Source organism: Tachyglossus aculeatus, chromosome 12, assembly GCF_015852505.1.
Source record: "Tachyglossus aculeatus isolate mTacAcu1 chromosome 12, mTacAcu1.pri, whole genome shotgun sequence".
Lineage (NCBI taxonomy): Eukaryota > Metazoa > Chordata > Mammalia > Monotremata > Tachyglossidae > Tachyglossus > Tachyglossus aculeatus.
This window is the reverse complement of record NC_052077.1, coordinates 28,804,379-28,816,691: the sequence shown is the minus strand read 5'-3', so window position 1 is coordinate 28,816,691 and position 12,313 is coordinate 28,804,379. Positions and strand designations below refer to the sequence as shown.

General features: G+C 38.8%; 1 protein-coding gene across 3 annotated transcripts in view; it reads left to right on the top strand.

The window, feature by feature from the left end:
* Positions 1–12,313, top strand: part of FSTL5 (follistatin like 5) — a 580,307-nt gene that overhangs the window by 195,636 nt on the left and 372,358 nt on the right. The gene's annotated exons all lie outside the window — the stretch shown is intronic.

Genomic DNA, 12,313 nt, shown 5'->3' with positions numbered 1-12,313 from the left:
AATATTGAGTCGCCTGGGCCATTGTCCTGTCCTGGATAGCATTTTATAATGTCTTAGAGTGCATTAAAATCAGTTTATTTCCTAATATCATAGAAGTAGATGTAGATGTAATCCCAGTTCTGCCACTTGTCTGCTGTGTGACTTTGGGCAAGTCACTTACCTTCTCTGTGCCTCAGTTATCTGATATGTAAAACGGGGATTAATACTCTGAGCTCCTTGCGGGACATGGACTGTGTCAGACCTGATTAGTTTGTATCGACTCCAGCTCTTGTATGGTGTCTGTAATACAGTAAGTACTTAACAAATATCATGAAAAAAACACAAAACAAAACAAAGAAACAAAAAAAAAAACAGTAGTGGAAGGGAAAAGGTGACAGAATACTTTAAAACTAATGGGAAGGACTTTCTATTTGATGTAAAGGTGAATGGGCAACCACTGGAAATTTGTGAGGAGTGGGGAAGCATGTATTGAGCATTCTTTTAGAAAAATTTTCTTTTAGAAAATTTCTCTCTTTTAGAGAGCAGAGAGAAATAAGGACTGTAGTGGGGAGAGACAGGAGGCAGGGAGATCAGCAAGGAGTCTGATTCAGTAGTAAAGGAGGGATAGGATAAGCACTTGGATAGGAAGAAAAAGGTCATGGTCTATCTTTCCATTGTTTTGTCCAAGAGAGTCATGATTACAGAAAGATTACCTTCAGTACATTTATTGATCCCTAAAATTTAGCTGAATATGAGAAGCTTATCGCAATGTAACCTACTTAGTAAGTTTACAGTATAAAGGTGGACCAGAAACATTCAAATGTGTGTAAGAATCAAGCTGGAATATAATGACCACTCTGTGCCTCAGTTCCCTCAGCTATGAAATGGGGATGAAATAACTGTTCTCCCTCCTGCTTAGACTGGGATCCCCATAAGAGACCAGGACTGTGTCCAACCTGATTATTTTGTCTCTACCACAGTGCATAGTGCATATAGTAAGCACTTTACAAAACCCACAATTATTGTGAATGTTTACTCCTGCTAAACGCCGTCTCCTTGGACATCAGCCACCTGAGCCAACATTTCCTGTTATACTCCACCTTGATGCCTTGAGTTTCATGCCTGGTTGTCCTGTTTGATAGCTCGCTGGGCACTCCTCCACCCTCCTCAAAGCCCACTCATCTCTGGGGTAACATCCCATACTTTCCATGTTAGAGGTTTTTAGGTTTTTTCATTTTGTTTTGTTTTCCTTCCATGCTAAACCCATTAAATCTTGGTGAAGTCAAGTACTACTGTTATAAATCATGTAAACACCAAGACTGGTTCTTATTACAGTTTGACAAAAACATATGCGGGCACGAACTGCACTTGGAGAGACACCTATTCAGTTTTACATAAATGTACATATATGTTTAGGATAGAATGAATGGGGCCCATAAGGAATGGTCATCTGCCAGAATGTAATTCTGTTTGAATAAAGTGGAAGAAAGTATTGCGTGTCTGTGCACGGTGAGGTACGTGAATCTGAGTTTTCCTTAATGGATATCTGGAACTGAGTTGGCTAAAAAAAGTAGAAGGTAAAGAAGGGACAGGTTGTTTCTCTCAAGAAACTTTCACTCTAATGGAACCCTGAAAAGTTCCCTAACCCTAATTACAATAGCCTCTGAATGAAGTGTTGACATGAAACTGGCAACAAAGCTGTCTGGAGCATATGTGTTGTGTTGGCATGATTTATGTAACATGTCCACTCTGGCCCTCTCCCTTGTTCAGTGGGTTCTACTGTCATGATCTACATTTACATTCCATTTTCCTAGATTATGATGGTTGCGTTCTTGCAAAATTCTGCACTAAGGAAACTGATTCATATATTCCAAAGCCATATACATGCTGACAAGCCATTTCTTCTAAAGCCACTGTGTCCAGAGAGGTTCAGATTGCCATGCTAACACTCCCTAATTCCCTAACAATAGGCTAGCCCAAATGCAGTACTTAGGGACTGCTAATTTAAAGTTTGGGATTCCTCATGCTGGAATCCCAAACTTTACAAAAGTATTGTTTGACCGAGGTCTGAAAAACAGCCCCCTAAAAATTAATCAATGATTAATTAGTTAATCAATTAATAAAAAAAATCAATCAATCAATTGTATTTATTTATTTATTGAGTGCTTACTATGTGCAGAGCCCTGAATTGAGCACGTGGGAGAGTACAAAAGAGTTGGCAGACTTTTTTTAAATGGTATTTGTTATGTACTTACTATGTGCCAGGCACTGAACTATGCGCTGGAGTAGATTGATCAATTAATCAATCAATCAACAGTATTTATTGAGTGCTTATTATGTCCAGGGCACTGCACTAGGCACTTGGGAGAGCACAATACAACAGAATTAGCAGAAATATTCCCTGCCCCTAATGAAGTTACAGTCTAAAAGGGGACACAGATATCAATATAAGTAAATCGTGCCTTGTTCTCGCCCGTCGACCCTCGCCCCACGTCTTCCCCCTGGTCTGGAATGCCCTCCCTCTGAACATCCGCCAAGCAAGCTCTCTTCCTCCCTTCAAAGCCCTACTGAGAGCTCACCTCCTCCAGGAAGTCTTCCCAGACTGAGCCCCCCCATTCCTTTCCCGCTCCCAATCCCCCCAGCCCTACCTCCTTCCCCTCCCCAAAGCACCTGTATATATGTTTGTACAGATTTATTACTTTATTTATTTTACTTGTACATATTTACTATTCTATTTATTTCATTTTGTTAATATGCTTTGTTTTGTTGTCTTTCACCCACTTCTAGACGGTCAACCTGCTGTTGGGTAGGGACCGTCTCTGTATATGTTGCCAACTTGTACTTCCCAAGCGCTTAGTACAGTGCTCTGCACACAGTAAGCGCTCAATAAATACGATTGAATGAACGAATGAATGAAAGAAAAGTGTTGTAAGGGTAGAATGTCTATCAAATGTCCAAATGTTCCGGATCCAAGTACTTTATGTGCTAATCAAATTAGACACAGTACATGTTTCACATGGGACTCACAGTCTTAATCGCCATTTTACACAGGAGGTAACTGAAGCACAGAGAAGTTAAGTGACTTGTCCAAGGTCACACAGGAGACAAGCGGTCCTCCTGAGGCCCAGGACCATTCTGCTTCCCTGCCCACATGAACAAACAGTCTGGAGAAATGAACAGGTAGCGCTTAGTATAGTGCTCTGCACACAGTAAGTGCTCAATAAATACAACTGAATGAATGAGAATTGACAATTCACCTATGGCTTTGTGTCTCTGGGCTGATATCAGCCTTTCTAGCCTGAGTATACTTGTAAGAAAACTGGTTATATATTTCCCTGAGGTTGCTCAGGTTCAGGATCTTATATACTACTCCTTGTGACCTCTCCTTGTGACCTCCCCAGTGCTTAGAACAGTGCTTTGCGCATAGTAAGTGCTTAATAAATGCCATTATTATTCTTATTATTATTATTATTACTCTGTAGTCCTAGCTGGTAAGGATTTCTGCACAGAACAAAGCACTTTGTTTTCCCCAAGCCTCCCCAATGCCCTAAAGTTGGGTCTGAGAGACTATTGAATGTATGGTAACATTTGTTAAGTGCTTATTATGTGCCAGGCACTGTACTAAGTGCAGGAGTGAATGCGAGCAAATGAAAACCACATTGTTGTTGGAATCAGGCAACCTTAACTTTTCTTTTGATTCTGTTTAATTGATATTTAAAACTCCCATAGAAAACCAATAGGCATTTTCAGTTACAATTTCGAATTCCGAAAGTAGTTAAAAGCCAGTTTTTGTAAAGGAATCTATTTCTCGACCGTGTGTCAAATGAAACTGGTAACAAATTAGACAAAGCAAGAGGCTTAATTAAATGTACAAGTTTGGTTTTTTTTCTCCCTTTGTTGAAACAGTTGAAAGGCAAGGCAGAATAAAGGAAAACACACCATCCAACATGGGTTTAAAATACAGTTATAACAACAAAAAAAATGAGATGGAAGCCTACCATTCTTTTGGATACAATGGATGCTATTTGAACTTTTTGCATTGAGCCTTAAAAAACTGAACCACAATATAATCTGTACTGTAGTTTAGCTGAAAAGTTTTGTGTGGAATTTTTTTTCTCTCTCAAGGCTTGGATTAAATGGTTGTCATATTCAGGTATTAGCAAGAAGAAAAAAGTGCGAACATTGTGACATACAGCTGATGTCAACCTAGAGATGTAAGGATTTTTACGGTTGATCTCACAGGTATTATTGCCAATACTGACAATCAATCAATCATATTTATTGAGCACTTTCTGTGTGCCGGGCACTGAATTAAACATTTGTGAGAGTACAAACAGTACATCAGACATATTCAGTATTCATTCATTCAGTTGTATTTAGTGAGCGCTTACTGTGTGCAGAACACTGTAATAAGCACTTAATATCACAGTCAACAGGCCCTGTGCTGAACTCTCCATTTCATATTGTCATCTTAATTGGTATTTAATTACCATATCGATGGGAAAACTTCAATACTAAATGTTCAGTCAGGGTTGAGTTTTTATTTCAATTCCAAAATTATGCACTCAGTATATTCCTGGAAACTCCTTCTAGACATTGATATTCATTGGATGTACTATTGTTCCAGAAACTCTTTGATTGGAACTATTACCTAAGCAGAGAGAGTACTGTTAATTGGTTCTGTTAAGAATCTGGTATTTGCTTCTGTTTAACATGGTAATCCCCTCAGGAAAATAAAACAAAAAGCAGGAGCAGAAACAACTGGAAAATGACAAGTGTAAAATATTAGCATAAGACTGTAAAAGCGAAAAAATCCTTCCCAGTGTTAAATGCTAATTATGGTATAGAAGTTTTTTTCCATTAGCTCTTTTAAATTTAAAACAACTGCTGAATGGATCATTTCTTTGTTATTTGGCCATTCCAGCTATTCTTTGATAAAGGTCCTTGTCTTTTGAAAGGAGCATACAGATTTTATTGGTCCCTAATGATGCAAACTACAGCTGTACAATCATCATTTTAGAATCCAGGATCTGTATGCTCTTAGATCTGCTGTCACTTTATCACGATTGTAGAACATCTTTAAGTGTATTTGCTTAGGCAGATGGTGAATGTGTACAGTGGGGCAGCATCCATCTTTTTTTACTGAATGATGAAGTGTTAAAGAAAAAAAATGGTGGGAAAACACAGACTTGTAAAATCAATCTTACCCTTGGAAATGTTGGAATACTGCAGAAATGAGGAATATTTTTTGTGTGACTATAACAAATAATACATTACTCAATAACAAATACTGTATTAAACAAATAGCAATCCAGAGCACAAAAAAATATGTATGGATAGAATGGCGTTTAAGTAGAATGATGAAATAACACTTCATTTAAAAGCTAATCATTATTTAACACCAGTGATGCTTTTCCAAAACTCAACTCTGATAGGAACTCCACTTTCTTAGAATTCTCAGTTAAAATATTCCATTTCACCATTCCAGCTGCATTTCTGGAGCACTTTTAAGGAGGAGAAAATTGCTTTTGAGTTTTTACATTTTAATTTTGTAAAGTAAACCACCAAATCCCTTTTTCCAACTCAGTTCCTACGTCTGTAAAATAAGCATCATGCATTCCTCTGCCTCAGAGGTGTTAGAATTAATATGGCAATTCGTAAAAGGTAATTTGAGATCTTTCAAAATGTATCATTATTTATACGTTCAAAGTGACATTACAGTACAAGAGGTCCTATTAAATAGAAACTCATCAGCTGTATAATTCCTTAAAGTTGATTAAGGAGAAATTTAGTGATTCTGAGAAAAATAAGCTTTTATAGACATCTAAGCGATAACAAGGCATAACAAGAAGCGGCTTTATACTCTCTACATAATATAGATGATATGTATATGCATATTACATATATTACCTTTGACAGTGAGAGTCTAACCTTGCCTGCCAATGTGGCTACAAAAACCTCTACTCTCTCTCACTTTGTGTGCTCGTGTTTTTTTTTTTTTTAATAGCATTTGTTAAGCACTTACTGTGTGTCAGGCACTGTACTAAGAGCTGGAGTAGATACAAGCTAATCGGGTTGGACCCAATCCATGTCCCACATGGGGCTCACAGTCTTAATCCCCATTTTACAGATGAAGTCACTGAGTCTCTTTGGAAGGCCAAATGACTCGATTTAGGTAAGCATCTTCAGGAGGAGGACTAATTCTCTGGAGAAGACACTAATGCTAGGAAAAGTCCAGGGAAAATGTAGAAGAGTCAGATGTTATGGATAGAAACCATAAGAACAATAATGGAAGAATCATTAGCAAGATTACAGATTATGGCAGAAAACAGGATGGTCCGGAGAAAATAAATAAGTCCGTAGTTTCACTATGAATCGGAAATGACTTGACAGCATTTGATAATAATAAAAGTGAGCCTCAGAGAAGTGACTTGTTCAGTGTCACACAGTAGGCAAGTAGCAGAGCTGGGATGAAAAACCACGTTCATTGACTCCCAAGCCAATGCTCTAACCATTAGACCACAGGTTTGTTTTATAGAGGCCTTTTCTCCGTTTTCAAGCTTGTCTCCTCATATCCCAATTTTCTCAAAGCCTTTGCTAAGAAGAACAACCTCTTTGGCAATTGCTACCAACCTGGCTAATTTCTCTGCTGCATTGATCTTCCAGTTGTCCATTGCTATGTCACATGGCTTTGCATTGCACACAGTAGGCCCTCAGTACATACCAGTGATTGACCAATTGAGAGTGTGCTTCCTTTGGAACTTTAAATGGCTTATTCTGTCCTCTTGGCTTCAATATTGTTAATGAATATTGAGTACAGGGGAAGCCACGCTGCCATGCTTAGTGGAAAGAGCACGGCCTTGGGAGTCAGAGGTCATGGGTTCAAATCTTGGCTCTGCCGCTTGTCATCTGTGTGACTTTAGGCAAGTCATTTAACTTTTCTGTGCCTCAGTTCCCTCATCTGTAAAATTAAGACTGTGAGCCCAACGTGGGACAACCTGATTACCTTATGTCTACCCTAGCGCTTAGAATAGTGCCTGGCACATAGTAAGCACTTAACAAATACTACTATTATTATTATTATTATTATTATTATTATTATTATTATTATTATTGTTATTATTGTTTCCTCTCAACACTCAGTACTAGTTTTGGCCCCTCACTGCCATCCAGTCTTCTCTTTTGTCCCACCCAGGGACCATGAGTGTTAATGAGCTGATTTTGCATTCCAGGACCTCGTTGTTGGTAATCTTGTCTGGTCCTTCCAATTGATATTCGGTGATTCGAAAATGGCCCCGGTAAAACCATTCCAGAAGTTACATGTGTCATCCATAGGCTGTCGCAGTGTCCAATTCGGTGGGTACAGCAAATATTAATATAACCTAACCACTTGGCAGATTGCACAGATCCTAGATGCGCATGCAATTCAAATATCACTATGCACAAAGGGGCCTTAAAGATATTCAGACTGCCAATGAAGTGAAAGGCCCTGGAATTGCTGTTCAGACCCTCACACAATACACTTCTTACTTTCAATAGCTATTCACCATTATAAAGTTGCTTTCAGACCAAGAAGCTGGCTTAGTATGACGTTTATGAAGAATAAAGTGACAGAGTTTTATCCTAAAAGAGATGGAATTTTATAAACTGCATCATATCTGTTTTCAAAAATAAAGCCCAACTTTTTCAGTCAATACCCATTTTAGCAGAGATGTAGCTTTGGAATGACAGTTTGAAACCAGTGATTAGTTTAAATTAATTCCTGCTTTAGTATACTGAAAACTGGTTAATGAAAACAGAGTAGCCTATCTAAATACATGTCTGAAAACTAAAGCTACATTTCAAACTGCCCTAGCTGCCAAAGTAAAATCTGCCTGCTGCTAGTTCAGAGATTCAGCAGTTATTTCTTTGGGATTTAGCAAAACAGATTGAGAATAAGCACACCAAACCTAATGCTGCCTTCCACACAATTTGTGGAATGTGAATTTTCTTAGTGTTTTGCCTCTAATGCATCACTTCATGGTGGCCTGTGAGATTACTCTAGTTCAGTTCATTTCATTGCACACTGCACAGCGGGCCCTGAGGGAGAAATTGTAATCTCTTTCTATTTGGAAAACTCTCCTGATTATAATTTGGAAGAATAATTCATCGACCTTCCTTTCCTGTGATGTATTGTTGGCCATGATTTTCTTTCATGGCTGCATCTTTCAAGATTCAAGTTCTTTAACATGGATTTTTGGGGGCATGATAACTGCTAAAAGGCAAATATGTAATTTAAAGTGTAATATAAAATAATAATAATAATGACGGTATTTGTTAAGCGCTTACTATGTGCCAAGCACTGTTCTAAGTGCTGAAGTAGATACAAGGTAATCAGGTTGACCCCAGGGAGCTCACAGTCTTAATCCCCATTTTACAGATGAGGTAACTGAGGCACAGAGAAGTGAAATGACTTGCCCAAAGTCACACAGCTGATAAGTGGCAGAGCCTGGATTAGAACGCATGACATCTGATTCCCAAACCCAACCTCTTTCCACTAGTACAGTGCTCTGCACACAGTAAGCGCTCAATAAATATGGCTGAATGAACTAAGCCATGCTGCTTCTCAAGTCAAAGTTGGCAGGGAGAACAATGGACATTGATAATATTTTTTGAGCTAGGCTCCACAAAAGTGACTGAGGAATGGCTATGAAAATTTAGAAAATTATACAGAAATATATGAAAAAGGAGACATCCTTTCTTTCTAAGATTTTTGAGCTTGTTGCATCCACAAGTCTTTTGATTTGTGGTGGCGTCATTCAGTTAGCTGACATGGAGAACTGTTAGATCTAAGAACTCCCTAAGCAGCATTAGTAATACAAATGACAGCTTATCGAATGGTGAGTTTTCAGAAAGTTTCGATTAGATTGCATGATGCTCCCTATCATTTTGTAAACACATCTGTTTCACAGTGCCTCAGCCAAGTACCAAGGCATAACTTGGGAAAATATGGACCCCATCTTCTTTAAAAATGTGGTGTTACTTGATCTTCAACCTTTAAGCCTAAATGTGTACTGTTGTGTCCTTGCCTCAGATACCCTACACTGGTCCTTGGGACAACCCAGCTAGGAAGATCCTCACTCCAGAAAATCACTTCCCAGTATAATTTTCTTTTAAATTAAGGATAATTTGTTTCTCTGTGGCTCACAGGGATTTAGGGAGCAGGTAGTTAAGCAATTTGACAGAGTCCAAATGTGAAACAGAAGTAGAACATGGATTAAGACTGCAATTCTTAAACTCCACAACCCCTGCCTAGGCCATGAGACACTCTGGTTCTTTAGTTAAAAGGAAAATAGTTGGATGCTAAAATCCTGGCATTTTAGTACTTAGAATCTATGGGATTAACATTTGTGGAAGTAATCCAAAACAGGGGTTTATGTTAAAGACCTCAGTCTTACCTGGAAAACAGAATGACCTAGTGGAAAAACACAGATCTGGAAGGGTTCTAATCCCAGCTCTGCCACTTGCCTGGACTGTGGCCATGGGCAAGTCAGTTAACCTCTCTGTGCCTCAGTTTCCTTATCTGTAAAATGGAAATTGAATACGTGCTCTCTCTCTTAATTAGACTGTGAGGCTCAAGTGGGAAAGAGACTGTGTCCAACCTGATCATCTTGCATCTACCCCAGCACTTAGCACAATGCTTGGTGCATAGTAAGTGCTAAACAAATGCCACAATCATTAATTATTCCTTATGAGTAAAAGCAATAATTTCAGTGTTACATGGGTGGATTTTGATGAGAAAGCAGAGCAAATCAGGGGGATTTTAAAAGATTAATGCATTGAATAAAAGGGGCATGATGGAGGAAAAGAAACTTCAATCTAAGGAGTATCCTAACAAATTATCACTGAATCTAAGGAGCAAGTGAGGTACCCAGAAAGAGAACCTCAAAAGAAAGGTGCCACCCTGAGCAGAAAAGACAAAGGGGAAGAAGTTCTTATAACAGAAGTACAAATAGCAGCAATAGTAGCAGTTAGCGGTAGACTCTAAACTGTATGCTTGTTATGGGCAGGGAACTTGTCAGTTTATGGTTGCATCGTATCCTCTGAATTGCTTAGTACAGTGCTCTGCACACAGTAAATGTTCAATAAATGTGATTGACTGAAAGACTGGTAGTAGCAGTAATAGTAGTAGTAGAATCATTTTAAGGAACATGGGATAGCATAGAATCAAAGCTTGAGAACAAATCCCAGGTGACACAACAGTGATCCCTAAGGCAAATTTGTGAACCTCCGATTGTGAAGTTGTGACAACTGACCCTCATTATGCCAGCAGGAGTGAGGGAGTGTAATATGTGCTAGATGGCTTTCGTGTCCTTTGAAGACATGCTCTTTCAGTGAATGATTTTTGCTCCAGGAACTATTTCTGGTATCTGTGGAAGCATGCATCAAGAAGTATTATTGTGGGTTAAATCCATTTCAATCTTTCCTCTTCAGGACTGTTATGTGATATCAGGATAATGCAGAAGAGGCTTTTCCTTAGTGCAATTGAATGTTACATTACCCATGAACTGTCAAACCAGTAGACTGTAACAACCATCAATTTGGCTATTTTAAAACCTGTAGGCTGCACATACTTTGAAAAGTCTTTAATCACTGGGGTTTTTGAGCAAGCCACAATAAATGTCTTGTGTTGGCTCTAATAACTTTGTTATATCATTCTCTCTTTCATTTCAACTGCCATGGTAACAATCCAGGGATTCAAGGGACAGATGAACAAATCTTGCTTGGGATTGATTGTGATCCTGGTGATCACATTTTCAAAAGGAAAGGCATTCTACTGACTCTTCTGCGTTTGGTCCAAAGTGATGTATTCAATTTGGGTGGGTGGGATACTAAAATTAAGTGTGGAGTTTAATATTTAAATATATAAAAAGCAAAGGAGCTGTTAAAATCTTATCAAAAATAACAGTTTGAGTGGGGGTTTTGGGGGTTTTTTAATTGTCAATCGTACCTAGTATGTGTTTCTCTTGAAAAAAGCTATTCTTATGCCAATCAATCAATCAATCAATCACATGTATTGAGCATTTACTACATGCAGAGCACTGTACTAAGCGCTTGGGAGACTACAACAGACTTATCACACCCGTTTACAGTCTAGAGGGTGAGAGACATTAATATGAATAAACAAGTAATTTATAATATATAATTCAAAGATATGTACATAAAGATATGAGGTGCTGGAGGTGGGGTGAATATCAAATGCCTGAGGGTTTTTGAATAGATGAAAGTGGTTACTTCAATTTCAGATAGCCTCAGTGCTTACTGATTAGCATGCCTAAACAGTTTTTCATATATCTATTTTCAACCATTGCTCTCTAAGGAAAGCCAGGATCTAAGGTTTATCCTTTCATAGAAACTGTGACCAATGTAGCTGTGTAATTCCTTGTAAGCCATAGGAACAGATTGGGCAGGTACTATTATTTGATTGCAAATTCTTTAAGGTTAGGGAACATGTCTTATAGTTCAAATATTCTCTCTATCGAGTACAGGTGCTCAATAAATATTGGTAATATTGCTGATTATAAGTATTATTTTGATGGACTCACTGCTCTATTAGGAATGATGAAGGTGATGTATGTGCCTTTAAAAGTGTGTTAGTGAGAAATCCTGCCCCTTTAAAAGACAGCTAAGAACTCCAGGTGGTTTTATTAGCGGCTTTTGATAAGAGACAGCTGTGGGTGTGGGCAAAGAGGAAGATAGTTTTATAGGAGTTCATGGTGGAGAGGGTTGTTATCATTCCTTTTGTATCATTACCCCTGCCAACTGAAGAAAGGCTTGCTTAGCTGGAGGAAAGGGAGTCCTGCCCCAGATGGAAAGAGTTCTGGTAAGCCAAATGCCAAGAAGGAGGTGTTTGGGGCATGGGGAAAGCAGGGACAAGAACTCTCTGGGAAGCAGTGTGGTTCAGTGGAAAGAGTAAGGGCTTTGGAGTCGGAGGTCGTGGGTTCAAGTCCTGGCTCTGCCACTTGTCAGTTGTGTGACTGTGGGCAAGTCACTTCACTTCTCTGGGCCTCAGTTCCCTCATCTGTAAAATGGGGATGAAGACTGTGAGCCCCTCGTGGGACAACCTGATTACCTTGTATCTACCCCAGCTTAGAACAGTGCTTTACACATAGTAAGTGCTTAAAAAATACCAACACTATTATTATAGGGTAGCAGACATATGGTTAGATTGAATAACTGTGAGATTGAGGACTACAGGAGCCCAGGAGGGAACCTCTGAGGTCCTATTTGAGAAATAAGAGGTTCTTTGTCCCTAGAGGCTTCAGAGCTGGTGGGAACCTAAAATTCATGATTT